At 44.1% G+C, this 26,477-nt stretch overlaps 29 non-coding genes across 29 annotated transcripts; 19 read left to right on the plus strand and 10 right to left on the minus strand.

The window, feature by feature from the left end:
- Nucleotides 1-452: 452 nt before the first annotated feature.
- On the minus strand, nt 453-545 carry TRNAI-UAU (transfer RNA isoleucine (anticodon UAU)). Its single transcript has 2 exons — nt 510-545; nt 453-488 (listed from the first exon to the last, which is right to left on the minus strand). It is a non-coding gene; the product is annotated as a tRNA-Ile (tRNA).
- Nucleotides 546-837: 292 nt separating this feature from the next.
- TRNAS-GCU (transfer RNA serine (anticodon GCU)) lies at nt 838-919 on the plus strand. Its single transcript has one exon. It is a non-coding gene; the product is annotated as a tRNA-Ser (tRNA).
- Nucleotides 920-2,035: 1,116 nt separating this feature from the next.
- On the plus strand, nt 2,036-2,107 carry TRNAT-UGU (transfer RNA threonine (anticodon UGU)). The gene has a single exon. It is a non-coding gene; the product is annotated as a tRNA-Thr (tRNA).
- A 1,158-nt stretch (nt 2,108-3,265) lies between these two features.
- On the minus strand, nt 3,266-3,360 carry TRNAI-UAU (transfer RNA isoleucine (anticodon UAU)). Its single transcript has 2 exons — nt 3,323-3,360; nt 3,266-3,301 (listed from the first exon to the last, which is right to left on the minus strand). It is a non-coding gene; the product is annotated as a tRNA-Ile (tRNA).
- Nucleotides 3,361-3,643: 283 nt separating this feature from the next.
- On the plus strand, nt 3,644-3,725 carry TRNAS-GCU (transfer RNA serine (anticodon GCU)). The gene has a single exon. It is a non-coding gene; the product is annotated as a tRNA-Ser (tRNA).
- A 1,098-nt stretch (nt 3,726-4,823) lies between these two features.
- Nucleotides 4,824-4,895, plus strand: TRNAT-UGU (transfer RNA threonine (anticodon UGU)). Its single transcript has one exon. It is a non-coding gene; the product is annotated as a tRNA-Thr (tRNA).
- A 1,169-nt stretch (nt 4,896-6,064) lies between these two features.
- On the minus strand, nt 6,065-6,159 carry TRNAI-UAU (transfer RNA isoleucine (anticodon UAU)). The gene is made up of 2 exons: nt 6,122-6,159; nt 6,065-6,100 (listed from the first exon to the last, which is right to left on the minus strand). It is a non-coding gene; the product is annotated as a tRNA-Ile (tRNA).
- A 292-nt stretch (nt 6,160-6,451) lies between these two features.
- On the plus strand, nt 6,452-6,533 carry TRNAS-GCU (transfer RNA serine (anticodon GCU)). Its single transcript has one exon. It is a non-coding gene; the product is annotated as a tRNA-Ser (tRNA).
- Nucleotides 6,534-7,649: 1,116 nt separating this feature from the next.
- TRNAT-UGU (transfer RNA threonine (anticodon UGU)) lies at nt 7,650-7,721 on the plus strand. The gene has a single exon. It is a non-coding gene; the product is annotated as a tRNA-Thr (tRNA).
- A 1,158-nt stretch (nt 7,722-8,879) lies between these two features.
- Nucleotides 8,880-8,974, minus strand: TRNAI-UAU (transfer RNA isoleucine (anticodon UAU)). The gene is made up of 2 exons: nt 8,937-8,974; nt 8,880-8,915 (listed from the first exon to the last, which is right to left on the minus strand). It is a non-coding gene; the product is annotated as a tRNA-Ile (tRNA).
- A 292-nt stretch (nt 8,975-9,266) lies between these two features.
- On the plus strand, nt 9,267-9,348 carry TRNAS-GCU (transfer RNA serine (anticodon GCU)). The gene has a single exon. It is a non-coding gene; the product is annotated as a tRNA-Ser (tRNA).
- Nucleotides 9,349-10,464: 1,116 nt separating this feature from the next.
- On the plus strand, nt 10,465-10,536 carry TRNAT-UGU (transfer RNA threonine (anticodon UGU)). The gene has a single exon. It is a non-coding gene; the product is annotated as a tRNA-Thr (tRNA).
- A 1,169-nt stretch (nt 10,537-11,705) lies between these two features.
- On the minus strand, nt 11,706-11,800 carry TRNAI-UAU (transfer RNA isoleucine (anticodon UAU)). The gene is made up of 2 exons: nt 11,763-11,800; nt 11,706-11,741 (listed from the first exon to the last, which is right to left on the minus strand). It is a non-coding gene; the product is annotated as a tRNA-Ile (tRNA).
- A 292-nt stretch (nt 11,801-12,092) lies between these two features.
- Nucleotides 12,093-12,174, plus strand: TRNAS-GCU (transfer RNA serine (anticodon GCU)). Its single transcript has one exon. It is a non-coding gene; the product is annotated as a tRNA-Ser (tRNA).
- Nucleotides 12,175-13,300: 1,126 nt separating this feature from the next.
- TRNAT-UGU (transfer RNA threonine (anticodon UGU)) lies at nt 13,301-13,372 on the plus strand. Its single transcript has one exon. It is a non-coding gene; the product is annotated as a tRNA-Thr (tRNA).
- A 1,155-nt stretch (nt 13,373-14,527) lies between these two features.
- Nucleotides 14,528-14,622, minus strand: TRNAI-UAU (transfer RNA isoleucine (anticodon UAU)). Its single transcript has 2 exons — nt 14,585-14,622; nt 14,528-14,563 (listed from the first exon to the last, which is right to left on the minus strand). It is a non-coding gene; the product is annotated as a tRNA-Ile (tRNA).
- A 292-nt stretch (nt 14,623-14,914) lies between these two features.
- Nucleotides 14,915-14,996, plus strand: TRNAS-GCU (transfer RNA serine (anticodon GCU)). Its single transcript has one exon. It is a non-coding gene; the product is annotated as a tRNA-Ser (tRNA).
- A 1,116-nt stretch (nt 14,997-16,112) lies between these two features.
- TRNAT-UGU (transfer RNA threonine (anticodon UGU)) lies at nt 16,113-16,184 on the plus strand. Its single transcript has one exon. It is a non-coding gene; the product is annotated as a tRNA-Thr (tRNA).
- Nucleotides 16,185-17,342: 1,158 nt separating this feature from the next.
- On the minus strand, nt 17,343-17,437 carry TRNAI-UAU (transfer RNA isoleucine (anticodon UAU)). Its single transcript has 2 exons — nt 17,400-17,437; nt 17,343-17,378 (listed from the first exon to the last, which is right to left on the minus strand). It is a non-coding gene; the product is annotated as a tRNA-Ile (tRNA).
- Nucleotides 17,438-17,729: 292 nt separating this feature from the next.
- On the plus strand, nt 17,730-17,811 carry TRNAS-GCU (transfer RNA serine (anticodon GCU)). Its single transcript has one exon. It is a non-coding gene; the product is annotated as a tRNA-Ser (tRNA).
- A 1,126-nt stretch (nt 17,812-18,937) lies between these two features.
- Nucleotides 18,938-19,009, plus strand: TRNAT-UGU (transfer RNA threonine (anticodon UGU)). Its single transcript has one exon. It is a non-coding gene; the product is annotated as a tRNA-Thr (tRNA).
- Nucleotides 19,010-20,156: 1,147 nt separating this feature from the next.
- On the minus strand, nt 20,157-20,251 carry TRNAI-UAU (transfer RNA isoleucine (anticodon UAU)). The gene is made up of 2 exons: nt 20,214-20,251; nt 20,157-20,192 (listed from the first exon to the last, which is right to left on the minus strand). It is a non-coding gene; the product is annotated as a tRNA-Ile (tRNA).
- A 292-nt stretch (nt 20,252-20,543) lies between these two features.
- On the plus strand, nt 20,544-20,625 carry TRNAS-GCU (transfer RNA serine (anticodon GCU)). The gene has a single exon. It is a non-coding gene; the product is annotated as a tRNA-Ser (tRNA).
- A 1,126-nt stretch (nt 20,626-21,751) lies between these two features.
- TRNAT-UGU (transfer RNA threonine (anticodon UGU)) lies at nt 21,752-21,823 on the plus strand. The gene has a single exon. It is a non-coding gene; the product is annotated as a tRNA-Thr (tRNA).
- Nucleotides 21,824-22,992: 1,169 nt separating this feature from the next.
- Nucleotides 22,993-23,087, minus strand: TRNAI-UAU (transfer RNA isoleucine (anticodon UAU)). The gene is made up of 2 exons: nt 23,050-23,087; nt 22,993-23,028 (listed from the first exon to the last, which is right to left on the minus strand). It is a non-coding gene; the product is annotated as a tRNA-Ile (tRNA).
- A 292-nt stretch (nt 23,088-23,379) lies between these two features.
- Nucleotides 23,380-23,461, plus strand: TRNAS-GCU (transfer RNA serine (anticodon GCU)). Its single transcript has one exon. It is a non-coding gene; the product is annotated as a tRNA-Ser (tRNA).
- A 1,126-nt stretch (nt 23,462-24,587) lies between these two features.
- TRNAT-UGU (transfer RNA threonine (anticodon UGU)) lies at nt 24,588-24,659 on the plus strand. Its single transcript has one exon. It is a non-coding gene; the product is annotated as a tRNA-Thr (tRNA).
- Nucleotides 24,660-25,828: 1,169 nt separating this feature from the next.
- Nucleotides 25,829-25,923, minus strand: TRNAI-UAU (transfer RNA isoleucine (anticodon UAU)). The gene is made up of 2 exons: nt 25,886-25,923; nt 25,829-25,864 (listed from the first exon to the last, which is right to left on the minus strand). It is a non-coding gene; the product is annotated as a tRNA-Ile (tRNA).
- A 292-nt stretch (nt 25,924-26,215) lies between these two features.
- TRNAS-GCU (transfer RNA serine (anticodon GCU)) lies at nt 26,216-26,297 on the plus strand. Its single transcript has one exon. It is a non-coding gene; the product is annotated as a tRNA-Ser (tRNA).
- Nucleotides 26,298-26,477: the final 180 nt, after the last annotated feature.

Consider the following 26,477-nt stretch of genomic DNA (forward strand, 5'->3'; position numbering starts at 1 on the left):
AAAGAATAAAAAAAATCAATGTGGGATTGGAGGCACAATCTGAGCAGAAAGCACCATAAGCTGCTATGGTGCAACTCTTATGTTGACTAGAAACATTAATATGATGACGCTCTTCTTTTGATATGTCTTTCAGTTAAATTTTACTGTAAGTAGCTGATACAGCACTGTTTGCAGCTCCTCAGTATATGGTTATCCCGTGACAACAATGTTTTCATCATATTTATTATTCTACAAATGTATTTTTAAATGCACTGATGTGGTGTTTGCATGCTATGCAAGACGGCACATCATGGAATGTTTATAAGGAGCATCGAATAGGATTGTGATATTTGCACCTGGAAGAGTCGGACACGCAGATCCTGAAAAGAAGTAAAAACTCTCTAGCAAGGGCCGTCTTTCCCCTGAGTTTAATCTTTAGTTTTAGTGAAATGGTTTATGAAAAACCAGTAAGCTGCTCCAGGTGAGGCTCGAACTCACAACCTCGGCATGCCTCAATGCAAGTACTGCTGTATAAGTACCGCGCTAACCGATTGCGCCACTGGAGCTCACTGCTCTCATACCTCCCCAGTTGAGCCATCTAGAGCTGACCAAGTAGATACTGGCACTGCTCCCTTATTCACTGTGCAAGATCGACTCACATGCTAGCATGTTATCATGACTATTAAAAACTACAGTCCTAATGGAACAGATTTGATAATTCTGCTATATCATGTGCTCTGTCTATTGAACACCACATATATTTGCCAGTTCTGACACAGTCTAGGAGAAACTTATGATTATTTGTAATTAGCACATCGTAAGAATTTCCTAAAAAATGAAACATAGTCACCTAAGGCAGACGAGGTGGCCGAGTGGTTAAGGCGATGGACTGCTAATCCATTGTGCTCTGCACGCGTGGGTTCGAATCCCACCTTCGTCGGAACGCCATCAGACACTCTTTTGAAGGTGGGCATGTCTCGTAGTACAATTACACTCTCTTTCAAGACACAGCCATAATCCACTAGAAGGGCCCAACTGACTATTCCATTTTGGCAATTATGTCAAATTAAGGGAAGTGTTTTGTGCTTATTTGAAATTAGATCTTTCATGAAGTGTCCAGAGGATTGCCTTTCCCTCACTCCTGGCCTTCTAACTAACCCTGGTCGTAGTGGGCGTAGTGGGGCTCCGCGGAGCTAGGCGGAGTGGGCGAGAAGCTACGCCCACTCCCGCACTCCGCGTAGCCCCACTACGCACCTCCCTCCCGCTCTCCCCTACATACATTATTTAAGCAACTACCCTTAATAAAACAATCTTAAAGCACTTACCGTGTCCGGGGCTCGTCCGGGGCTCCCTCTTGGAATAGCGTCGTCCTGGATACCAATGCGCATGCGCGGGAGGCCGCGCATGCGCATTGGTATCCAGGAAGGGACGCTATTCCAAGAGGGAGCCCCGGAAGAGCCCCGGACATGGTAAGTGCTTTAAAAATTGTTTTATTAAGGTTAGTTGCTTAAATAATGTATGTAGGGGAGGGCGGGAGGGAGGCGGGTGGCGGCCGAATCGGCTACGCCCACGGAGTGGGCGTAGTGTTGCCGGCTACGCTGTCTACGCAAAATGCGTAGAAGGCAACACTACGCCTACTCCGTGGGCGTAGCCGATTCGGACGCCCAGGGTTACTTCTAACCAGTTTGGATAGATAGACTGATAAGAAAGCAGCTCTTACTCCTAAAGTTTCAGCCATCTCAAGTGTATGACTGTTGACATATGTCTGCCCCACAGAGACAGATCACTTCTAATAAGTGAGTTCTCTATCTGTCACTGATTGTGGACATACTAACTAGAGCTATCAGTATGGTCATAAATGTGAATACTCTTATGTTCTCAAATCAAAATGGAGTTTTTCCTACTTCCAAGAAAAGTGTCTTAAGCATGCTCTTCAATTTGTGCACGCATGTAGACATTCAAATGCAACTGCATTTCCATACAGAGTCTCAAAATCATAGATATCTTCATACCGCAGTAAGAATACATGAAGCGATTTACATACTGCAGGCAGGCTGGCCTTGTAGCTCAGTGGCAGAGCACTGGTCTTGTAAACCAGGGGTCATGAGTTCAAGCCTCATCAGGGCCTTTTTATATGTGAGTTTCTGTATGTTGTTTCCAAGTCATTCTTTCTAGGAGTCACACCTTGTCTTAAGTTTGCTTATTGACAAGCTTCCCTTTCCTGCTTTCATCGTATCAAGAAGACTTCATGAAAACCATTGAACCATAAACTATCGCCTCACCCCTTCCGATCGCCTGACAAACGCCATTCTCACCCCGCCGGGCAAGCCCTGCCGGGCAAAGCCAAATAAGCCATGCATATTTGAAGTTCCTTTGAAAGTCAGAGCGAGGACTATGACCTCTGTTCCGACTGAGTCTGCATCCACAGAAAGGATGAAATAAGGATCTAGAAATTTCACCAAGGAGATGTGAACTTCATCCCCCTTAAAATACTTTTCCTCCCAGATGCCCCGGCTCTTAGTCAAATGAGGTTAATCTTCAAAACCCCACCCCCACTAACCATAAATATCCGACTCTCCTGCTGTCCATTCAAATGATACAAGGTATCTTGTACATAGAGAGAATGTGAGAAAAAGCAGAATCACTTCATAGATTTGGTGACCTTGGATGGGTGGGCTGGATAAAGAAGTGAACCTGATTTCGGGAAAAGGAGTATCGTGATGGGGATGAGGAAAAGAGAACATGGACCACATTCACAAGTTAGAGAAATAAATATATTAGGTTGAATGGTTTTAAAAAGTTAACTTTGAGCATGAATTGTTTTTTTAAACTGCAAAGAATAAAAAAAATCAATGTGGGATTGGAGGCACAATCTGAGCAGAAAGCACCATAAGCTGCTATGGTGCAACTCTTATGTTGACTAGAAACATTAATATGATGACGCTCTTCTTTTGATATGTCTTTCAGTTAAATTTTACTGTAAGTAGCTGATACAGCACTGTTTGCAGCTCCTCAGTATATGGTTATCCCGTGACAACAATGTTTTCATCATATTTATTATTCTACAAATGTATTTTTAAATGCACTGATGTGGTGTTTGCATGCTATGCAAGACGGCACATCATGGAATGTTTATAAGGAGCATCGAATAGGATTGTGATATTTGCACCTGGAAGAGTCGGACACGCAGATCCTGAAAAGAAGTAAAAACTCTCTAGCAAGGGCCGTCTTTCCCCTGAGTTTAATCTTTAGTTTTAGTGAAATGGTTTATGAAAAACCAGTAAGCTGCTCCAGGTGAGGCTCGAACTCACAACCTCAGCATGCCTCAATGCAAGTACTGCTGTATAAGTACCGCGCGCTAACCGATTGCGCCACTGGAGCTCACTGTTCTCATACCTCCCCAGTTGAGCCATCTAGAGCTGACCAAGTAGATACTGGCACTGCTCCCTTATTCACTGTGCAAGATCGACTCACATGCTAGCATGTTATCATGACTATTAAAAACTACAGTCCTAATGGAACAGATTTGATATATCATGTGCTCTGTCTATTGAACACCACATATATTTGCCAGTTCTGACACAGTCTAGGAGAAACTTATGATTATTTGTAATTAGCACATCGTAAGAATTTCCTAAAAAATGAAACATAGTCACCTAAGGCAGACGAGGTGGCCGAGTGGTTAAGGCGATGGACTGCTAATCCATTGTGCTCTGCACGCGTGGGTTCGAATCCCACCTTCGTCGGAACGCCATCAGACACTCTTTTGAAGGTGGGCATGTCTCGTAGTACAATTACACTCTCTTTCAAGACACAGCCATAATCCACTAGAAGGGCCCAACTGACTATTCCATTTTGGCAATTATGTCAAATTAAGGGAAGTGTTTTGTGCTTAATTGAAATTAGATCTTTCATGAAGTGTCCAGAGGATTGCCTTTCCCTCACTCCTGGCCTTCTAACTAACCCTGGTCGTAGTGGGCGTAGTGGGGCTCCGCGGAGCTACGCGGAGTGGGCGAGAAGCTACGCCCACTCCCGCACTCCGCGTAGCCCCACTACGCACCTCCCTCCCGCTCTCCCCTACATACATTATTTAAGCAACTACCCTTAATAAAACAATTTTGAAGCACTTACCGTGTCCGGGGCTCGTCCGGGGCTCCCTCTTGGAATAGCGTCGTCCTGGATACCAATGCGCATGCGCATTGGTATCCAGGAAGGGACGCTATTCCAAGAGGGAGCCCCGGAAGAGCCCCGGACATGGTAAGTGCTTTAAAAATTGTTTTATTAAGGTTAGTTGCTTAAATAATGTATGTAGGGGAGGGCGGGAGGGAGGCGGGTGGCGGCCGAATCGGCTACGCACACGGAGTGGGCGTAGTGTTGCCGGCTACGCTGTCTACGCAAAATGCGTAGAAGGCAACACTACGCCTACTCCGTGAGCGTAGCCGATTCGGACGCCCAGGGTTACTTCTAACCAGTTTGGATAGATAGACTGATAAGAAAGCAGCTCTTACTCCTAAAGTTTCAGCCATCTCAAGTGTATGACTGTTGACATATGTCTGCCCCACAGAGACAGATCACTTCTAATAAGTGAGTTCTCTATCTGTCACTGATTGTGGACATACTAACTAGAGCTATCAGTATGGTCATAAATGTGAATACTCTTATGTTCTCAAATCAAAATGGAGTTTTTCCTACTTCCAAGAAAAGTGTCTTAAGCATGCTCTTCAATTTGTGCACGCATGTAGACATTCAAATGCAACTGCATTTCCATACAGAGTCTCAAAATCATAGATATCTTCATACCGCAGTAAGAATACATGAAGCGATTTACATACTGCAGGCAGGCTGGCCTTGTAGCTCAGTGGCAGAGCACTGGTCTTGTAAACCAGGGGTCATGAGTTCATTCCTCATCAGGGCCTTTTTATATGTGAGTTTCTGTATGTTGTTTCCAAGTCATTCTTTCTAGGAGTCACACCTTGTCTTAAGTTTGCTTATTGACAAGCTTCCCTTTCCTGCTTTCATCGTATCAAGAAGACTTCATGAAAACCATTGAACCATAAACTATCGCCTCACCCCTTCCGATCGCCTGACGAACGCCTGACAAACGCCATTCTCACCCCGCCGGGCAAGCCCTGCCGGGCAAAGCCAAATAAGCCATGCATATTTGAAGTTCCTTTGAAAGTCAGAGCGAGGACTATGACCTCTGTTCCGACTGAGTCTGCATCCACAGAAAGGATGAAATAAGGATCTAGAAATTTCACCAAGGAGATGTGAACTTCATCCCCCTTAAAATACTTTTCCTCCCAGATGCCCCGGCTCTTAGTCAAATGAGGTTAATCTTCAAAACCCCACCCCCACTAACCATAAATATCCGACTCTCCTGCTGTCCATTCAAATGATACAAGGTATCTTGTACATAGAGAGAATGTGAGAAAAAGCAGAATCACTTCATAGATTTGGTGACCTTGGATGGGTGGGCTGGATAAAGAAGTGAACCTGATTTCGGGAAAAGGAGTATCATGATGGGGATGAGGAAAAGAGAACATGGACCACATTCACAAGTTAGAGAAATAAATATATTAGGTTGAATGGTTTTAAAAAGTTAACTTTGAGCATGAATTGTTTTTTTAAACTGCAAAGAATTAAAAAAATCAATGTGGGATTGGAGGCACAATCTGAGCAGAAAGCACCATAAGCTGCTATGGTGCAACTCTTATGTTGACTAGAAACATTAATATGATGACGCTCTTCTTTTGATATGTCTTTCAGTTAAATTTTACTGTAAGTAGCTGATACAGCACTGTTTGCAGCTCCTCAGTATATGGTTATCCCGTGACAACAATGTTTTCATCATATTTATTATTCTACAAATGTATTTTTAAATGCACTGATGTGGTGTTTGCATGCTATGCAAGACGGCACATCATGGAATGTTTATAAGGAGCATCGAATAGGATTGTGATATTTGCACCTGGAAGAGTCGGACACTCAGATCCTGAAAAGAAGTAAAAACTCTCTAGCAAGGGCCGTCTTTCCCCTGAGTTTAATCTTTACTTTTAGTGAAATGGTTTATGAAAAACCAGTAAGCTGCTCCAGGTGAGGCTCGAACTCACAACCTCGGCATGCCTCAATGCAAGTACTGCTGTATAAGTACCGCGCGCTAACCGATTGCGCCACTGGAGCTCACTGTTCTCATACCTCCCCAGTTGAGCCATCTAGAGCTGACCAAGTAGATACTGGCACTGCTCCCTTATTCACTGTGCAAGATCGACTCACATGCTAGCATGTTATCATGACTATTAAAAACTACAGTCCTAATGGAACAGATTTGATAATTCTGCTATATCATGTGCTCTGTCTATTGAACACCACATATATTTGCCAGTTCTGACACAGTCTAGGAGAAACTTATGATTATTTGTAATTAGCACATCGTAAGAATTTCCTAAAAAATGAAACATAGTCACCTAAGGCAGACGAGGTGGCCGAGTGGTTAAGGCGATGGACTGCTAATCCATTGTGCTCTGCACGCGTGGGTTCGAATCCCACCTTCGTCGGAACGCCATCAGACACTCTTTTGAAGGTGGGCATGTCTCGTAGTACAATTACACTCTCTTTCAAGACACAGCCATAATCCACTAGAAGGGCCCAACGGACTATTCCATTTTGGCAATTATGTCAAATTAAGGGAAGTGTTTTGTGCTTAATTGAAATTAGATCTTTCATGAAGTGTCCAGAGGATTGCCTTTCCCTCACTCCTGGCCTTCTAACTAACCCTGGTCGTAGTGGGCGTAGTGGGGCTCCGCGGAGCTACGCGGAGTGGGCGAGAAGCTACGCCCACTCCCGCACTCCGCGTAGCCCCACTACGCACCTCCCTCCCGCTCTCCCCTACATACATTATTTAAGCAACTACCCTTAATAAAACAATTTTAAAGCACTTACCGTGTCCGGGGCTCATCCGGGGCTCCCTCTTGGAATAGCGTCGTCCTGGATACCAATGCGCATGCGCGGGAGGCCGCGCATGCGCATTGGTATCCAGGAAGGGACGCTATTCCAAGAGGGAGCCCCGGAAGAGCCCCGGACATGGTAAGTGCTTTAAAAATTGTTTTATTAAGGTTAGTTGCTTAAATAATGTATGTAGGGGAGGGCGGGAGGGAGGCGGGTGGCGGCCGAATCGGCTACGCTCACGGAGTGGGCGTAGTGTTGCCGGCTACGCTGTCTACGCAAAATGCGTAGAAGGCAACACTACGCCTACTCCGTGGGCGTAGCCGATTCGGACGCCCAGGGTTACTTCTAACCAGTTTGGATAGATAGACTGATAAGAAAGCAGCTCTTACTCCTAAAGTTTCAGCCATCTCAAGTGTATGACTGTTGACATATGTCTGCCCCACAGAGACAGATCACTTCTAATAAGTGAGTTCTCTATCTGTCACTGATTGTGGACATACGAACTAGAGCTATCAGTATGGTCATAAATGTGAATACTCTTATGTTCTCAAATCAAAATGGAGTTTTTCCTACTTCCAAGAAAAGTGTCTTAAGCATGCTCTTCAATTTGTGCACGCATGTAGACATTCAAATGCAACTGCATTTCCATACAGAGTCTCAAAATCATAGATATCTTCATACCGCAGTAAGAATACATGAAGCGATTTACATACTGCAGGCAGGCTGGCCTTGTAGCTCAGTGGCAGAGCACTGGTCTTGTAAACCAGGGGTCATGAGTTCAAGCCTCATCAGGGCCTTTTTATATGTGAGTTTCTGTATGTTGTTTCCAAGTCATTCTTTCTAGGAGTCACACCTTGTCTTAAGTTTGCTTATTGACAAGCTTCCCTTTCCTGCTTTCATCGTATCAAGAAGACTTCATGAAAACCATTGAACCATAAACTATCGCCTCACCCCTTCCGATCGCCTGACAAACGCCATTCTCACCCCGCCGGGCAAGCCCTGCCGGGCAAAGCCAAATAAGCCATGCATATTTGAAGTTCCTTTGAAAGTCAGAGCGAGGACTATGACCTCTGTTCCGACTGAGTCTGCATCCACAGAAAGGATGAAATAAGGATCTAGAAATTTCACCAAGGAGATGTGAACTTCATCCCCCTTAAAATACTTTTCCTCCCAGATGCCCCGGCTCTTAGTCAAATGAGGTTAATCTTCAAAACCCCACCCCCACTAACCATAAATATCCGACTCTCCTGCTGTCCATTCAAATGATACAAGGTATCTTGTACATAGAGAGAATGTGAGAAAAAGCAGAATCGCTTCATAGATTTGGTGACCTTGGATGGGTGGGCTGGATAAAGAAGTGAACCTGATTTCGGGAAAAGGAGTATCGTGATGGGGATGAGGAAAAGAGAACATGGACCACATTCACAAGTTAGAGAAATAAATATATTAGGTTGAATGGTTTTAAAAAGTTAACTTTGAGCATGAATTGTTTTTTTAAACTGCAAAGAATAAAAAAAATCAATGTGGGATTGGAGGCACAATCTGAGCAGAAAGCACCATAAGCTGCTATGGTGCAACTCTTATGTTGACTAGAAACATTAATATGATGACGCTCTTCTTTTGATATGTCTTTCAGTTAAATTTTATTGTAAGTAGCTGATACAGCACTGTTTGCAGCTCCTCAGTATATGGTTATCCCGTGACAACAATGTTTTCATCATATTTATTATTCTACAAATGTATTTTTAAATGCACTGATGTGGTGTTTGCATGCTATGCAAGACGGCACATCATGGAATGTTTATAAGGAGCATCGAATAGGATTGTGATATTTGCACCTGGAAGAGTCGGACACGCAGATCCTGAAAAGAAGTAAAAACTCTCTAGCAAGGGCCGTCTTTCCCCTGAGTTTAATCTTTACTTTTAGTGAAATGGTTTATGAAAAACCAGTAAGCTGCTCCAGGTGAGGCTTGAACTCACAACCTCGGCATGCCTCAATGCAAGTACTGCTGTATAAGTACCGCGTGCTAACCGATTGCGCCACTGGAACTCACTGTTCTCATACCTCCCCAGTTGAGCCATCTAGAGCTGACCAAGTAGATACTGGCACTGCTCCCTTATTCACTGTGCAAGATCGACTCACATGCTAGCATGTTATCATGACTATTAAAAACTACAGTCCTAATGGAACAGATTTGATAATTCTGCTATATCATGTGCTCTGTCTATTGAACACCACATATATTTGCCAGTTCTGACACAGTCTAGGAGAAACTTATGATTATTTGTAATTAGCACATAGTAACAATTTCCTAAAAAATGAAACATAGTCACCTAAGGCAGACGAGGTGGCCGAGTGGTTAAGGCGATGGACTGCTAATCCATTGTGCTCTGCACGCGTGGGTTTGAATCCCACCTTCGTCGTAACGCCATCAGACACTCTTTTGAAGGTGGGCATGTCTCGTAGTAAAATTACACTCTCTTTCAAGACACAGCCATAATCCACTAGAAGGGCCCAACTGACTATTCCATTTTGGCAATTATGTCAAATTAAGGGAAGTGTTTTGTGCTTAATTGAAATTAGATCTTTCATGAAGTGTCCAGAGGATTGCCTTTCCCTCACTCCTGGCCTTCTAACTAACCCTGGTCGTAGTGGGCGTAGTGGGGCTCCGCGGAGCTACGCGGAGTGGGCGAGAAGCTACGCCCACTCCCGCACTCCGCGTAGCCCCACTACGCACCTCCCTCCCGCTCTCCCCTACATACATTATTTAAGCAACTACCCTTAATAAAACAATTTTAAAGCACTTACCGTGTCCGGGGCTCGTCCGGGGCTCCCTCTTGGAATAGCGTCGTCCTGGATACCAATGCGCATGCGCGGGAGGCCGCGCATGCGCATTGGTATCCAGGAAGGGACGCTATTCCAAGAGGGAGCCCCGGAAGAGCCCCGGACATGGTAAGTGCTTTAAAAATTGTTTTATTAAGGTTAGTTGCTTAAATAATGTATGTAGGGGAGGGCGGGAGGGAGGCGGGTGGCGGCCGAATCGGCTACGCACACGGAGTGGGCGTAGTGTTGCCGGCTACGCTGTCTACGCAAAATGCGTAGAAGGCAACACTACGCCTACTCCGTGGGCGTAGCCGATTCGGACGCCCAGGGTTACTTCTAACCAGTTTGGATAGATAGACTGATAAGAAAGCAGCTCTTACTCCTAAAGTTTCAGCCATCTCAAGTGTATGACTGTTGACATATGTCTGCCCAACAGAGACAGATCACTTCTAATAAGTGAGTTCTCTATCTGTCACTGAATGTGGACATACTAACTAGAGCTATCAGTATGGTCATAAATGTGAATACTCTTCTGTTCTCAAATCAAAATGGAGTTTTTCCTACTTCCAAGAAAAGTGTCTTAAGCATGCTCTTCAATTTGTGCACGCATGTAGACATTCAAATGCAACTGCATTTCCATACAGAGTCTCAAAATCATAGATATCTTCATACCGCAGTAAGAATACATGAAGCGATTTACATACTGCAGGCAGGCTGGCCTTGTAGCTCAGTGGCAGAGCACTGGTCTTGTAAACCAGGGGTCATGAGTTCAAGCCTCATCAGGGCCTTTTTATATGTGAGTTTCTGTATGTTGTTTCCAAGTCATTCTTTCTAGGAGTCACACCTTGTCTTAAGTTTGCTTATTGACAAGCTTCCCTTTCCTGCTTTCATCGTATCAAGAAGACTTCATGAAAACCATTGAACCATAAACTATCGCCTCACCCCTTCCGATCGCCTGACGAACGCCTGACAAACGCCATTCTCACCCCGCCGGGCAAGCCCTGCCGGGCAAAGCCAAATAAGCCATGCATATTTGAAGTTCCTTTGAAAGTCAGAGCGAGGACTATGACCTCTGTTCCGACTGAGTCTGCATCCACAGAAAGGATGAAATAAGGATCTAGAAATTTCACCAAGGAGATGTGAACTTCATCCCCCTTAAAATACTTTTCCTCCCAGATGCCCCGGCTCTTAGTCAAATGAGGTTAATCTTCAAAACCCCACCCCCACTAACCATAAATATCCGACTCTCCTGCTGTCCATTCAAATGATACAAGGTATCTTGCACATAGAGAGAATGTGAGAAAAAGCAGAATCGCTTCATAGATTTGGTGACCTTGGATGGGTGGGCTGGATAAAGAAGTGAACCTGATTTCGGGAAAAGGAGTACCGTGATGGGGATGAGGAAAAGAGAACATGTACCACATTCACAAGTTAGAGAAATAAATATATTAGGTTGAATGGTTTTAAAAAGTTAACTTTGAGCATGAATTGTTTTTTTAAACTGCAAAGAATAAAAAAAATCAATGTGGGATTGGAGGCACAATCTGAGCAGAAAGCACCATAAGCTGCTATGGTGCAACTCTTATGTTGACTAGAAACATTAATATGATGACGCTCTTCTTTTGATATGTCTTTCAGTTAAATTTTACTGTAAGTAGCTGATACAGCACTGTTTGCAGCTCCTCAGTATATGGTTATCCCGTGACAACAATGTTTTCATCATATTTATTATTCTACAAATGTATTTTTAAATGCACTGATGTGGTGTTTGCATGCTATGCAAGACGGCACATCATGGAATGTTTATAAGGAGCATCGTATAGGATTGTGATATTTGCACCTGGAAGAGTCGGACACGCAGATCCTGAATAGAAGTAAAAACTCTCTAGCAAGGGCCCTCTTTCCCCTGAGTTTAATCTTTAGTTTTAGTGAAATGGTTTATGAAAAACCAGTAAGCTGCTCCAGGTGAGGCTCAAACTCACAACCTCGGCATGCCTCAATGCAAGTACTGCTGTATAAGTACCGCGCGCTAACCGATTGCGCCACTGGAGCTCACTGTTCTCATACCTCCCCAGTTGAGCCATCTAAAGCTGACCAAGTAGATACTGGCACTGCTCCCTTATTCACTGTGCAAGATCGACTCACATGCTAGCATGTTATCATGACTATTAAAAACTACAGTCCTAATGGAACAGATTTGATAATTCTGCTATATCATGTGCTCTGTCTATTGAACACCACATATATTTGCCAGTTCTGACACAGTCTAGGAGAAACTTATGATTATTTGTAATTAGCACATCGTAAGAATTTCCTAAAAAATGAAACATAGTCACCTAAGGCAGACGAGGTGGCCGAGTGGTTAAGACGATGGACTGCTAATCCATAGTGCTCTGCACGCGTGGGTTCGAATCCCACCTTCGTCGGAACGCCATCAGACACTCTTTTGAAGGTGGGCATGTCTCGTAGTACAATTACACTCTCTTTCAAGAAACAGCCATAATCCACTAGAAGGGCCCAACTGACTATTCCATTTTGGCAATTATGTCAAATTAAGGGAAGTGTTTTGTGCTTAATTGAAATTAGATCTTTCATGAAGTGTCCAGAGGATTGCCTTTCCCTCACTCCTGGCCTTCTAACTAACCCTGGTCGTAGTGGGCGTAGTGGGGCTCCGCGGAGCTACGCGGAGCTACGCGGAGTGGGCGAGAAGCTACGCCCACTCCCGCACTCCGCGTAGCCCCACTACGCACCTCCCTCCCGCTCTCCCCTACATACATTATTTAAGCAACTACCCTTAATAAAACAATTTTAAAGCACTTACCGTGTCCGGGGCTCGTCCGGGGCTCCCTCTTGGAATAGCGTTGTCCTGGATACCAATGTGCATGCGCGGGAGGCCGCGCATGCGCATTGGTATCCAGGAAGGGACGCTATTCCAAGAGGGAGCCCCGGAAGAGCCCCGGACATGGTAAGTGCTTTAAAAACTGTTTTATTAAGGTTAGTTGCTTATATAATGTATGTAGGGGAGGGCGGGAGGGAGGCGGGTGGCGGCCGAATCGGCTACGCACACGGATTGGGCGTAGTGTTGCCGGCTACGCTGTCTACGCAAAATGCGTAGAAGGCAACACTACGCCTACTCCGTGGGCGTAGCCGATTCGGACGCCCAGGGTTACTTCTAACCAGTTTGGATAGATAGACTGATAAGAAAGCAGCTCTTACTCCTAAAGTTTCAGCCATCTCAAGTGTATGACTGTTGACATATGTCTGCCCCACAGAGACAGATCACTTCTAATAAGTGAGTTCTCTATCTGTCACTGATTGTGGACATACTAACTAGAGCTATCAGTATGGTCATAAATGTGAATACTCTTATGTTCTCAAATCAAAATGGAGTTTTTCCTACTTCCAAGAAAAGTGTCTTAAGCATGCTCTTCAATTTGTGCACGCATGTAGACATTCAAATGCAACTGCATTTCCATACAGAGTCTCAAAATCATAGATATCTTCATACCGCAGTAAGAATACATGAAGCGATTTACATACTGCAGGCAGGCTGGCCTTGTAGCTCAGTGGCAGAGCACTGGTCTTGTAAACCAGGGGTCATGAGTTCAAGCCTCATCAGGGCCTTTTTATATGTGAGTTTCTGTATGTTGTTTCCAAGTCATTCTTTCTAGGAGTCACACCTTGTCTTAAGTTTGCTTATTGACAAGCTTCCCTTTCCTGCTTTCATCGTATCAAGAAGACTTCATGAAAACCATTGAACCATAAACTATCGCCTCACCCCTTCCGATCGCCTGATGAACGCCTGACAAACGCCATTCTCACCCCGCCGGGCAAAGCCAAATAAGCCATGCATATTTGAAGTTCCTTTGAAAGTCAGAGCGAGGACTATGACCTCTGTTCCGACTGAGTCTGCATCCACAGAAAGGATGAAATAAGGATCTAGAAATTTCACCAAGGAGATGTGAACTTCATCCCCCTTAAAATACTTTTCCTCCCAGATGCCCCGGCTCTTAGTCAAATGAGGTTAATCTTCAAAACCCCACCCCCACTAACCATAAATATCCGACTCTCCTGCTGTCCATTCAAATGATACAAGGTATCTTGTACATAGAGAGAATGTGAGAAAAAGCAGAATCGCTTCATAGATTTGGTGACCTTGGATGGGTGGGCTGGATAAAGAAGTGAACCTGATTTCGGGAAAAGGAGTATCGTGATGGGGATGAGGAAAAGAGAACATGGACCACATTCACAAGTTAGAGAAATAAATATATTAGGTTGAATGGTTTTAAAAAGTTAACTTTGAGCATGAATTGTTTTTTTAAACTGCAAAGAATAAAAAAAATCAATGTGGGATTGGAGGCACAATCTGAGCAGAAAGCACCATAAGCTGCTATGGTGCAACTCTTATGTTGACTAGAAACATTAATATGAGGACGCTCTTCTTTTGATATGTCTTTCAGTTAAATTTTACTGTAAGTAGCTGATACAGCACTGTTTGCAGCTCCTCATTATATGGTTATCCCGTGACAACAATGTTTTCATCATATTTATTATTCTACAAATGTATTTTTAAATGCACTGATGTGGTGTTTGCATGCTATGCAAGACGGTACATCATGGAATGTTTATAAGGAGCATCGAATAGGATTGTGATATTTGCACCTGGAAGAGTCGGACACGCAGATCCTGAAAAGAAGTAAAAACTCTCTAGCAAGGGCCGTCTTTCCCCTGAGTTTAATCTTTACTTTTAGTGAAATGGTTTATGAAAAACCAGTAAGCTGCTCCAGGTGAGGCTTGAACTCACAACCTCGGCATGCCTCAATGCAAGTACTGCTGTATAAGTACCGCGTGCTAACCGATTGCGCCACTGGAGCTCACTGTTCTCATACCTCCCCAGTTGAGCCATCTAGAGCTGACCATGTAGATACTGGCACTGCTCCCTTATTCACTGTGCAAGATCGACTCACATGCTAGCATGTTATCATGACTATTAAAAACTACAGTCCTAATGGAACAGATTTGATAATTCTGCTATATCATGTGCTCTGTCTATTGAACACCACATATATTTGCCAGTTCTGACACAGTCTAGGAGAAACTTATGATTATTTGTAATTAGCACATCGTAAGAATTTCCTAAAAAATGAAACATAGTCACCTAAGGCAGACGAGGTGGCCGAGTGGTTAAGGCGATGGACTGCTAATCCATTGTGCTCTGCACGCGTGGGTTCGAATCCCACCTTCGTCGTAACGCCATCAGACACTCTTTTGAAGGTGGGCATGTCTCGTAGTAAAATTACACTCTCTTTCAAGACACAGCCATAATCCACTAGAAGGGCCCAACTGACTATTCCATTTTGGCAATTATGTCAAATTAAGGGAAGTGTTTTGTGCTTAATTGAAATTAGATCTTTCATGAAGTGTCCAGAGGATTGCCTTTCCCTCACTCCTGGCCTTCTAACTAACCCTGGTCGTAGTGGGCGTAGTGGGGCTCCGCGGAGCTACGCGGAGTGGGCGAGAAGCTACGCCCACTCCCGCACTCCGCGTAGCCCCACTACGCACCTCCCTCCCGCTCTCCCCTACATACATTATTTAAGCAACTACCCTTAATAAAACAATTTTAAAGCACTTACCGTGTCCGGGGCTCGTCCGGGGCTCCCTCTTGGAATAGCGTCGTCCTGGATACCAATGCGCATGCGCGGGAGGCCGCGCATGCGCATTGGTATCCAGGAAGGGACGCTATTCCAAGAGGGAGCCCCGGAAGAGCCCCGGACATGGTAAGTGCTTTAAAAATTGTTTTATTAAGGTTAGTTGCTTAAATAATGTATGTAGGGGAGGGCGGGAGGGAGGCGGGTGGCGGCCGAATCGGCTACGCACACGGAGTGGGCGTAGTGTTGCCGGCTACGCTGTCTACGCAAAATGCGTAGAAGGCAACACTACGCCTACTCCGTGGGCGTAGCCGATTCGGACGCCCAGGGTTACTTCTAACCAGTTTGGATAGATAGACTGATAAGAAAGCAGCTCTTACTCCTAAAGTTTCAGCCATCTCAAGTGTATGACTGTTGACATATGTCTGCCCAACAGAGACAGATCACTTCTAATAAGTGAGTTCTCTATCTGTCACTGATTGTGGACATACTAACTAGAGCTATCAGTATGGTCATAAATGTGAATACTCTTCTGTTCTCAAATCAAAATGGAGTTTTTCCTACTTCCAAGAAAAGTGTCTTAAGCATGCTCTTCAATTTGTGCACGCATGTAGACATTCAAATGCAACTGCATTTCCATACAGAGTCTCAAAATCATAGATATCTTCATACCGCAGTAAGAATACATGAAGCGATTTACATACTGCAGGCAGGCTGGCCTTGTAGCTCAGTGGCAGAGCACTGGTCTTGTAAACCAGGGGTCATGAGTTCAAGCCTCATCAGGGCCTTTTTATATGTGAGTTTCTGTATGTTGTTTCCAAGTCATTCTTTCTAGGAGTCACACCTTGTCTTAAGTTTGCTTATTGACAAGCTTCCCTTTCCTGCTTTCATCGTATCAAGAAGACTTCATGAAAACCATTGAACCATAAACTATCGCCTCACCCCTTCCGATCGCCTGACAAACGCCATTCTCACCCCGCCGGGCAAGCCCTGCCGGGCAAAGCCAAATAAGCCATGCATATTTGAAGTTCCTTTGAAAGTCAGAGCGAGGACTATGACCTCTGTTCCGACTGAGTCTGCATCCACAGAAAGGATGAAATAAGGATCTAGAAATTTCACCAAGGAGATGTGAACTTCATCCCCCTTAAAATACTTTTCCTCCCAGATGCCCCGGCTCTTAGTCAAATGAGGTTAATCTTCAAAACCCCACCCCCACTAACCATAAATATCCGACTCTCCTGCTGTCCATTCAAATGATACAAGGTATCTTGTACATAGAGAGAATGTGAGAAAAAGCAGAATCGCTTCATAGATTTGGTGACCTTGGATGGGTGGGCTGGATAAAGAAGTGAACCTGATTTCGGGAAAAGGAGTATCGTGATGGGGATGAGGAAAAGAGAACATGGACCACATTCACAAGTTAGAGAAATAAATATATTAGGTTGAACGGTTTTAAAAAGTTAACTTTGAGCATGAATTGTTTTTTTAAACTGCAAAGAATAAAAAAAATCAATGTGGGATTGGAGGCACAATCTGAGCAGAAAGCACCATAAGCTGCTATGGTGCAACTCTTATGTTGACTAGAAACATTAATATGATGACGCTCTTCTTTTGATATGTCTTTCAGTTAAATTTTACTGTAAGTAGCTGATACAGCACTGTTTGCAGCTCCTCAGTATATGGTTATCCCGTGACAACAATGTTTTCATCATATTTATTATTCTACAAATGTATTTTTAAATGCACTGATGTGGTGTTTGCATGCTATGCAAGACGGCACATCATGGAATGTTTATAAGGAGCATCGTATAGGATTGTGATATTTGCACCTGGAAGAGTCGGACACGCAGATCCTGAAAAGAAGTAAAAACTCTCTAGCAAGGGCCCTCTTTCCCCTGAGTTTAATCTTTAGTTTTAGTGAAATGGTTTATGAAAAACCAGTAAGCTGCTCCAGGTGAGGCTCAAACTCACAACCTCGGCATGCCTCAATGCAAGTACTGCTGTATAAGTACCGCGCGCTAACCGATTGCGCCACTGGAGCTCACTGTTCTCATACCTCCCCAGTTGAGCCATCTAAAGCTGACCAAGTAGATACTGGCACTGCTCCCTTATTCACTGTGCAAGATCGACTCACATGCTAGCATGTTATCATGACTATTAAAAACTACAGTCCTAATGGAACAGATTTGATAATTCTGCTATATCATGTGCTCTGTCTATTGAACACCACATATATTTGCCAGTTCTGACACAGTCTAGGAGAAACTTATGATTATTTGTAATTAGCACATCGTAAGAATTTCCTAAAAAATGAAACATAGTCACCTAAGGCAGACGAGGTGGCCGAGTGGTTAAGACGATGGACTGCTAATCCATAGTGCTCTGCACGTGTGGGTTCGAATCCCACCTTCGTCGGAACGCCATCAGACACTCTTTTGAAGGTGGGCATGTCTCGTAGTACAATTACACTCTCTTTCAAGAAACAGCCATAATCCACTAGAAGGGCCCAACTGACTATTCCATTTTGGCAATTATGTCAAATTAAGGGAAGTGTTTTGTGCTTAATTGAAATTAGATCTTTCATGAAGTGTCCAGAGGATTGCCTTTCCCTCACTCCTGGCCTTCTAACTAACCCTGGTCGTAGTGGGCGTAGTGGGGCTCCGCGGAGCTACGCGGAGCTACGCGGAGTGGGCGAGAAGCTACGCCCACTCCCGCACTCCGCGTAGCCCCACTACGCACCTCCCTCCCGCTCTCCCCTACATACATTATTTAAGCAACTACCCTTAATAAAACAATTTTAAAGCACTTACCGTGTCCGGGGCTCGTCCGGGGCTCCCTCTTGGAATAGCGTTGTCCTGGATACCAATGTGCATGCGCGGGAGGCCGCGCATGCGCATTGGTATCCAGGAAGGGACGCTATTCCAAGAGGGAGCCCCGGAAGAGCCCCGGACATGGTAAGTGCTTTAAAAACTGTTTTATTAAGGTTAGTTGCTTAAATAATGTATGTAGGGGAGGGCGGGAGGGAGGCGGGTGGCGGCCGAATCGGCTACGCACACGGATTGGGCGTAGTGTTGCCGGCTACGCTGTCTACGCAAAATGCGTAGAAGGCAACACTACGCCTACTCCGTGGGCGTAGCCGATTCGGACGCCCAGGGTTACTTCTAACCAGTTTGGATAGATAGACTGATAAGAAAGCAGCTCTTACTCCTAAAGTTTCAGCCATCTCAAGTGTATGACTGTTGACATATGTCTGCCCCACAGAGACAGATCACTTCTAATAAGTGAGTTCTCTATCTGTCACTGATTGTGGACATACTAACTAGAGCTATCAGTATGGTCATAAATGTGAATACTCTTATGTTCTCAAATCAAAATGGAGTTTTTCCTACTTCCAAGAAAAGTGTCTTAAGCATGCTCTTCAATTTGTGCACGCATGTAGACATTCAAATGCAACTGCATTTCCATACAGAGTCTCAAAATCATAGATATCTTCATACCGCAGTAAGAATACATGAAGCGATTTACATACTGCAGGCAGGCTGGCCTTGTAGCTCAGTGGCAGAGCACTGGTCTTGTAAACCAGGGGTCATGAGTTCAAGCCTCATCAGGGCCTTTTTATATGTGAGTTTCTGTATGTTGTTTCCAAGTCATTCTTTCTAGGAGTCACACCTTGTCTTAAGTTTGCTTATTGACAAGCTTCCCTTTCCTGCTTTCATCGTATCAAGAAGACTTCATGAAAACCATAAACTATCGCCTCACCCCTTCCGATCGCCTGATGAACGCCTGACAAACGCCATTCTCACCCCGCCGGGCAAAGCCAAATAAGCCATGCATATTTGAAGTTCCTTTGAAAGTCAGAGCGAGGACTATGACCTCTGTTCCGACTGAGTCTGCATCCACAGAAAGGATGAAATAAGGATCTAGAAATTTCACCAAGGAGATGTGAACTTCATCCCCCTTAAAATACTTTTCCTCCCAGATGCCCCGGCTCTTAGTCAAATGAGGTTAATCTTCAAAACCCCACCCCCACTAACCATAAATATCCGACTCTCCTGCTGTCCATTCAAATGATACAAGGTATCTTGTACATAGAGAGAATGTGAGAAAAAGCAGAATCGCTTCATAGATTTGGTGACCTTGGATGGGTGGGCTGGATAAAGAAGTGAACCTGATTTCGGGAAAAGGAGTATCGTGATGGGGATGAGGAAAAGAGAACATGGACCACATTCACAAGTTAGAGAAATAAATATATTAGGTTGAATGGTTTTAAAAAGTTAACTTTGAGCATGAATTGTTTTTTTAAACTGCAAAGAATAAAAAAAATCAATGTGGGATTGGAGGCACAATCTGAGCAGAAAGCACCATAAGCTGCTATGGTGCAACTCTTATGTTGACTAGAAACATTAATATGATGACGCTCTTCTTTTGATATGTCTTTCAGTTAAATTTTACTGTAAGTAGCTGATACAGCACTGTTTGCAGCTCCTCAGTATATGGTTATCCCGTGACAACAATGTTTTCATCATATTTATTATTCTACAAATGTATTTTTAAATGCACTGATGTGGTGTTTGCATGCTATGCAAGACGGCACATCATGGAATGTTTATAAGGAGCATCGTATAGGATTGTGATATTTGCACCTGGAAGAGTCGGACACGCAGATCCTGAAAAGAAGTAAAAACTCTCTAGCAAGGGCCCTCTTTCCCCTGAGTTTAATCTTTAGTTTTAGTGAAATGGTTTATGAAAAACCAGTAAGCTGCTCCAGGTGAGGCTCAAACTCACAACCTCGGCATGCCTCAATGCAAGTACTGCTGTATAAGTACCGCGCGCTAACCGATTGCGCCACTGGAGCTCACTGTTCTCATACCTCCCCAGTTGAGCCATCTAAAGCTGACCAAGTAGATACTGGCACTGCTCCCTTATTCACTGTGCAAGATCGACTCACATGCTAGCATGTTATCATGACTATTAAAAACTACAGTCCTAATGGAACAGATTTGATAATTCTGCTATATCATGTGCTCTGTCTATTGAACACCACATATATTTGCCAGTTCTGACACAGTCTAAGAGAAACTTATGATTATTTGTAATTAGCACATCGTAAGAATTTCCTAAAAAATGAAACATAGTCACCTAAGGCAGACGAGGTGGCCGAGTGGTTAAGACGATGGACTGCTAATCCATAGTGCTCTGCACGCGTGGGTTCGAATCCCACCTTCGTCGGAACGCCATCAGACACTCTTTTGAAGGTGGGCATGTCTCGTAGTACAATTACACTCTCTTTCAAGAAACAGCCATAATCCACTAGAAGGGCCCAACTGACTATTCCATTTTGGCAATTATGTCAAATTAAGGGAAGTGTTTTGTGCTTAATTGAAATTAGATCTTTCATGAAGTGTCCAGAGGATTGCCTTTCCCTCACTCCTGGCCTTCTAACTAACCCTGGTCGTAGTGGGCGTAGTGGGGCTCCGCGGAGCTACGCGGTGCTACGCGGAGTGGGCGAGAAGCTACGCCCACTCCCGCACTCCGCGTAGCCCCACTACGCACCTCCCTCCCGCTCTCCCCTACATACATTATTTAAGCAACTACCCTTAATAAAACAATTTTAAAGCACTTACCGTGTCCGGGGCTCGTCCGGGGCTCCCTCTTGGAATAGCGTTGTCCTGGATACCAATGTGCATGCGCGGGAGGCCGCGCATGCGCATTGGTATCCAGGAAGGGACGCTATTCCAAGAGGGAGCCCCGGAAGAGCCCCGGACATGGTAAGTGCTTTAAAAACTGTTTTATTAAGGTTAGTTGCTTAAATAATGTATGTAGGGGAGGGCGGGAGGGAGGCGGGTGGCGGCCGAATCGGCTACGCACACGGATTGGGCGTAGTGTTGCCGGCTACGCTGTCTACGCAAAATGCGTAGAAGGCAACACTACGCCTACTCCGTGGGCGTAGCCGATTCGGACGCCCAGGGTTACTTCTAACCAGTTTGGATAGATAGACTGATAAGAAAGCAGCTCTTACTCCTAAAGTTTCAGCCATCTCAAGTGTATGACTGTTGACATATGTCTGCCCCACAGAGACAGATCACTTCTAATAAGTGAGTTCTCTATCTGTCACTGATTGTGGACATACTAACTAGAGCTATCAGTATGGTCATAAATGTGAATACTCTTATGTTCTCAAATCAAAATGGAGTTTTTCCTACTTCCAAGAAAAGTGTCTTAAGCATGCTCTTCAATTTGTGCACGCATGTAGACATTCAAATGCAACTGCATTTCCATACAGAGTCTCAAAATCATAGATATCTTCATACCGCAGTAAGAATACATGAAGCGATTTACATACTGCAGGCAGGCTGGCCTTGTAGCTCAGTGGCAGAGCACTGGTCTTGTAAACCAGGGGTCATGAGTTCAAGCCTCATCAGGGCCTTTTTATATGTGAGTTTATGTATGTTGTTTCCAAGTCATTCTTTCTAGGAGTCACACCTTGTCTTAAGTTTGCTTATTGACAAGCTTCCCTTTCCTGCTTTCATCGTATCAAGAAGACTTCATGAAAACCATTGAACCATAAACTATCGCCTCACCCCTTCCGATCGCCTGATGAACGCCTGACAAACGCCATTCTCACCCCGCCGGGCAAGCCCTGCCGGGCAAAGCCAAATAAGCCATGCATATTTGAAGTTCCTTTGAAAGTCAGAGCGAGGACTATGACCTCTGTTCCGACTGAGTCTGCATCCACAGAAAGGATGAAATAAGGATCTAGAAATTTCACCAAGGAGATGTGAACTTCATCCCCCTTAAAATACTTTTCCTCCCAGATGCCCCGGCTCTTAGTCAAATGAGGTTAATCTTCAAAACCCCACCCCCACTAACCATAAATATCCGACTCTCCTGCTGTCCATTCAAATGATACAAGGTATCTTGTACATAGAGAGAATGTGAGAAAAAGCAGAATCGCTTCATAGATTTGGTGACCTTGGATGGGTGGGCTGGATAAAGAAGTGAACCTGATTTCGGGAAAAGGAGTATCGTGATGGGGATGAGGAAAAGAGAACATGGACCACATTCACAAGTTAGAGAAATAAATATATTAGGTTGAATGGTTTTAAAAAGTTAACTTTGAGCATGAATTGTTTTTTTAAACTGCAAAGAATAAAAAAAAACAATGTGGGATTGGAGGCACAATCTGAGCAGAAAGCACCATAAGCTGCTATGGTGCAACTCTTATGTTGACTAGAAACATTAATATGATGACGCTCTTCTTTTGATATGTCTTTCAGTTAAATTTTACTGTAAGTAGCTGATACAGCACTGTTTGCAGCTCCTCAGTATATGGTTATCCCGTGACAACAATGTTTTCATCATATTTATTATTCTACAAATGTATTTTTAAATGCACTGATGTGGTGTTTGCATGCTATGCAAGACGGCACATCATGGAATGTTTATAAGGAGCATCGAATAGGATTGTGATATTTGCACCTGGAAGAGTCGGACACGCAGATCCTGAAAAGAAGTAAAAACTCTCTAGCAAGGGCCGTCTTTCCCCTGAGTTTAATCTTTACTTTTAGTGAAATGGTTTATGAAAAACCAGTAAGCTGCTCCAGGTGAGGTTCAAACTCACAACCTCGGCATGCCTCAATGCAAGTTCTGCTGTATAAGTACCACGCGCTAACCGATTGCGCCACTGGAGCTCACTGTTCTCATACCTCCCCAGTTGAGCCATCTAGAGCTGACCAAGTAGATACTGGCACTGCTCCCTTATTCACTGTGCAAGATCGACTCACATGCTAGCATGTTATCATGACTATTAAAAACTACAGTCCTAATGGAACAGATTTGATAATTCTGCTATATCATGTGCTCTGTCTATTGAACACCACATATATTTGCCAGTTCTGACACAGTCTAGGAGAAACTTATGATTATTTGTAATTAGCACATCGTAAGAATTTCCTAAAAAATGAAACATAGTCACCTAAGGCAGACGAGGTGGCCGAGTGGTTAAGACGATGGACTGCTAATCCATTGTGCTCTGCACGCGTGGGTTCGAATCCCACCTTCGTCGGAACGCCATCAGACACTCTTTTGAAGGTGGGCATGTCTCGTAGTACAATTACACTCTCTTTCAAGAAACAGCCATAATCCACTAGAAGGGCCCAACTGACTATTCCATTTTGGCAATTATGTCAAATTAAGGGAAGTGTTTTGTGCTTAATTGAAATTAGATCTTTCATGAAGTGTCCAGAGGATTGCCTTTCCCTCACTCCTGGCCTTCTAACTAACCCTGGTCGTAGTGGGCGTAGTGGGGCTCCGCGGAGCTACGCGGAGCTACGCGGAGTGGGCGAGAAGCTACGCCCACTCCCGCACTCCGCGTAGCCCCACTACGCACCTCCCTCCCGTTCTCCCCTACATACATTATTTAAGCAACTACCCTTAATAAAACAATTTTAAAGCACTTACCGTGTCAGGGGCTCGTCCGGGGCTCCCTCTTGGAATAGCGTTGTCCTGGATACCAATGTGCATGCGCGGGAGGCCGCGCATGCGCATTGGTATCCAGGAAGGGACGCTATTCCAAGAGGGAGCCCCGGAAGAGCCCCGGACATGGTAAGTGCTTTAAAAACTGTTTTATTAAGGTTAGTTGCTTAAATAATGTATGTAGGGGAGGGCGGGAGGGAGGCGGGTGGCGGTAGAATCGGCTACGCACACGGATTGGGCGTAGTGTTGCCGGCTACGCTGTCTACGCAAAATGCGTAGAAGGCAACACTACGCCTACTCCGTGGGCGTAGCCGATTCGGACGCCCAGGGTTACTTCTAACCAGTTTGGATAGATAGACTGATAAGAAAGCAGCTCTTACTCCTAAAGTTTCAGCCATCTCAAGTGTATGACTGTTGACATATGTCTGCCCCACAGAGACAGATCACTTCTAATAAGTGAGTTCTCTATCTGTCACTGATTGTGGACATACTAACTAGAGCTATCAGTATGGTCATAAATGTGAATACTCTTATGTTCTCAAATCAAAATGGAGTTTTTCCTACTTCCAAGAAAAGTGTCTTAAGCATGCTCTTCAATTTGTGCACGCATGTAGACATTCAAATGCAACTGCATTTCCATACAGAGTCTCAAAATCATAGATATCTTCATACCGCAGTAAGAATACATGAAGCGATTTACATACTGCAGGCAGGCTGGCCTTGTAGCTCAGTGGCAGAGCACTGGTCTTGTAAACCAGGGGTCATGAGTTCAAGCCTCATCAGGGCCTTTTTATATGTGAGTTTCTGTATGTTGTTTCCAAGTCATTCTTTCTGGGAGTCACACCTTGTCTTAAGTTTGCTTATTGACAAGCTTCCCTTTCCTGCTTTCATCGTATCAAGAAGACTTCATGAAAACCATTGAACCATAAACTATCGCCTCACCCCTTCCGATCGCCTGATGAACGCCTGACAAACGCCATTCTCACCCCGCCGGGCAAGCCCTGCCGGGCAAAGCCAAATAAGCCATGCATATTTGAAGTTCCTTTGAAAGTCAGAGCGAGGACTATGACCTCTGTTCCGACTGAGTCTGCATCCACAGAAAGGATGAAATAAGGATCTAGAAATTTCACCAAGGAGATGTGAACTTCATCCCCCTTAAAATACTTTTCCTCCCAGATGCCCCGGCTCTTAGTCAAATGAGGTTAATCTTCAAAACCCCACCCCCACTAACCATAAATATCCGACTCTCCTGCTGTCCATTCAAATGATACAAGGTATCTTGTACATAGAGAGAATGTGAGAAAAAGCAGAATCGCTTCATAGATTTGGTGACCTTGGATGGGTGGGCTGGATAAAGAAGTGAACCTGATTTCGGGAAAAGGAGTATCGTGATGGGGATGAGGAAAAGAGAACATGGACCACATTCACAAGTTAGAGAAATAAATATATTAGGTTGAATGGTTTTAAAAAGTTAACTTTGAGCATGAATTGTTTTTTTAAACTGCAAAGAATAAAAAAAATCAATGTGGGATTGGAGGCACAATCTGAGCAGAAAGCACCATAAGCTGCTATGGTGCAACTCTTATGTTGACTAGAAACATTAATATGATGACGCTCTTCTTTTGATATGTCTTTCAGTTAAATTTTACTGTAAGTAGCTGATACAGCACTGTTTGCAGCTCCTCAGTATATGGTTATCCCGTGACAACAATGTTTTCATCATATTTATTATTCTACAAATGTATTTTTAAATGCACTGATGTGGTGTTTGCATGCTATGCAAGACGGCACATCATGGAATGTTTATAAGGAGCATCGAATAGGATTGTGATATTTGCACCTGGAAGAGTCGGACACGCAGATCCTGAAAAGAAGTAAAAACTCTCTAGCAAGGGCCGTCTTTCCCCTGAGTTTAATCTTTAGTTTTAGTGAAATGGTTTATGAAAAACCAGTAAGCTGCTCCAGGTGAGGCTCGAACTCACAACCTCGGCATGCCTCAATGCAAGTACTGCTGTATAAGTACCGCGCGCTAACCGATTGCGCCACTGGAGCTCACTGTTCTCATACCTCCCCAGTTGAGCCATCTAGAGCTGACCAAGTAGATACTGGCACTGCTCCCTTATTCACTGTGCAAGATCGACTCACATGCTAGCATGTTATCATGACTATTAAAAACTACAGTCCTAATGGAACAGATTTGATAATTCTGCTATATCATGTGCTCTGTCTATTGAACACCACATATATTTGCCAGTTCTGACACAGTCTAGGAGAAACTTATGATTATTTGTAATTAGCACATCGTAAGAATTTCCTAAAAAATGAAACATAGTCACCTAAGGCAGACGAGGTGGCCGAGTGGTTAAGGCGATGGACTGCTAATCCATTGTGCTCTGCACGCGTGGGTTCGAATCCCACCTTCGTCGGAACGCCATCAGACACTCTTTTGAAGGTGGGCATGTCTCGTAGTACAAATACACTCTCTTTCAAGACACAGCCATAATCCACTAGAAGGGCCCAACTGACTATTCCATTTTGGCAATTATGTCAAATTAAGGGAAGTGTTTTGTGCTTAATTGAAATTAGATCTTTCATGAAGTGTCCAG

Source organism: Lissotriton helveticus, chromosome 5_1 (genome assembly GCF_964261635.1).
Source record: "Lissotriton helveticus chromosome 5_1, aLisHel1.1, whole genome shotgun sequence".
NCBI lineage: Eukaryota > Metazoa > Chordata > Amphibia > Caudata > Salamandridae > Lissotriton > Lissotriton helveticus.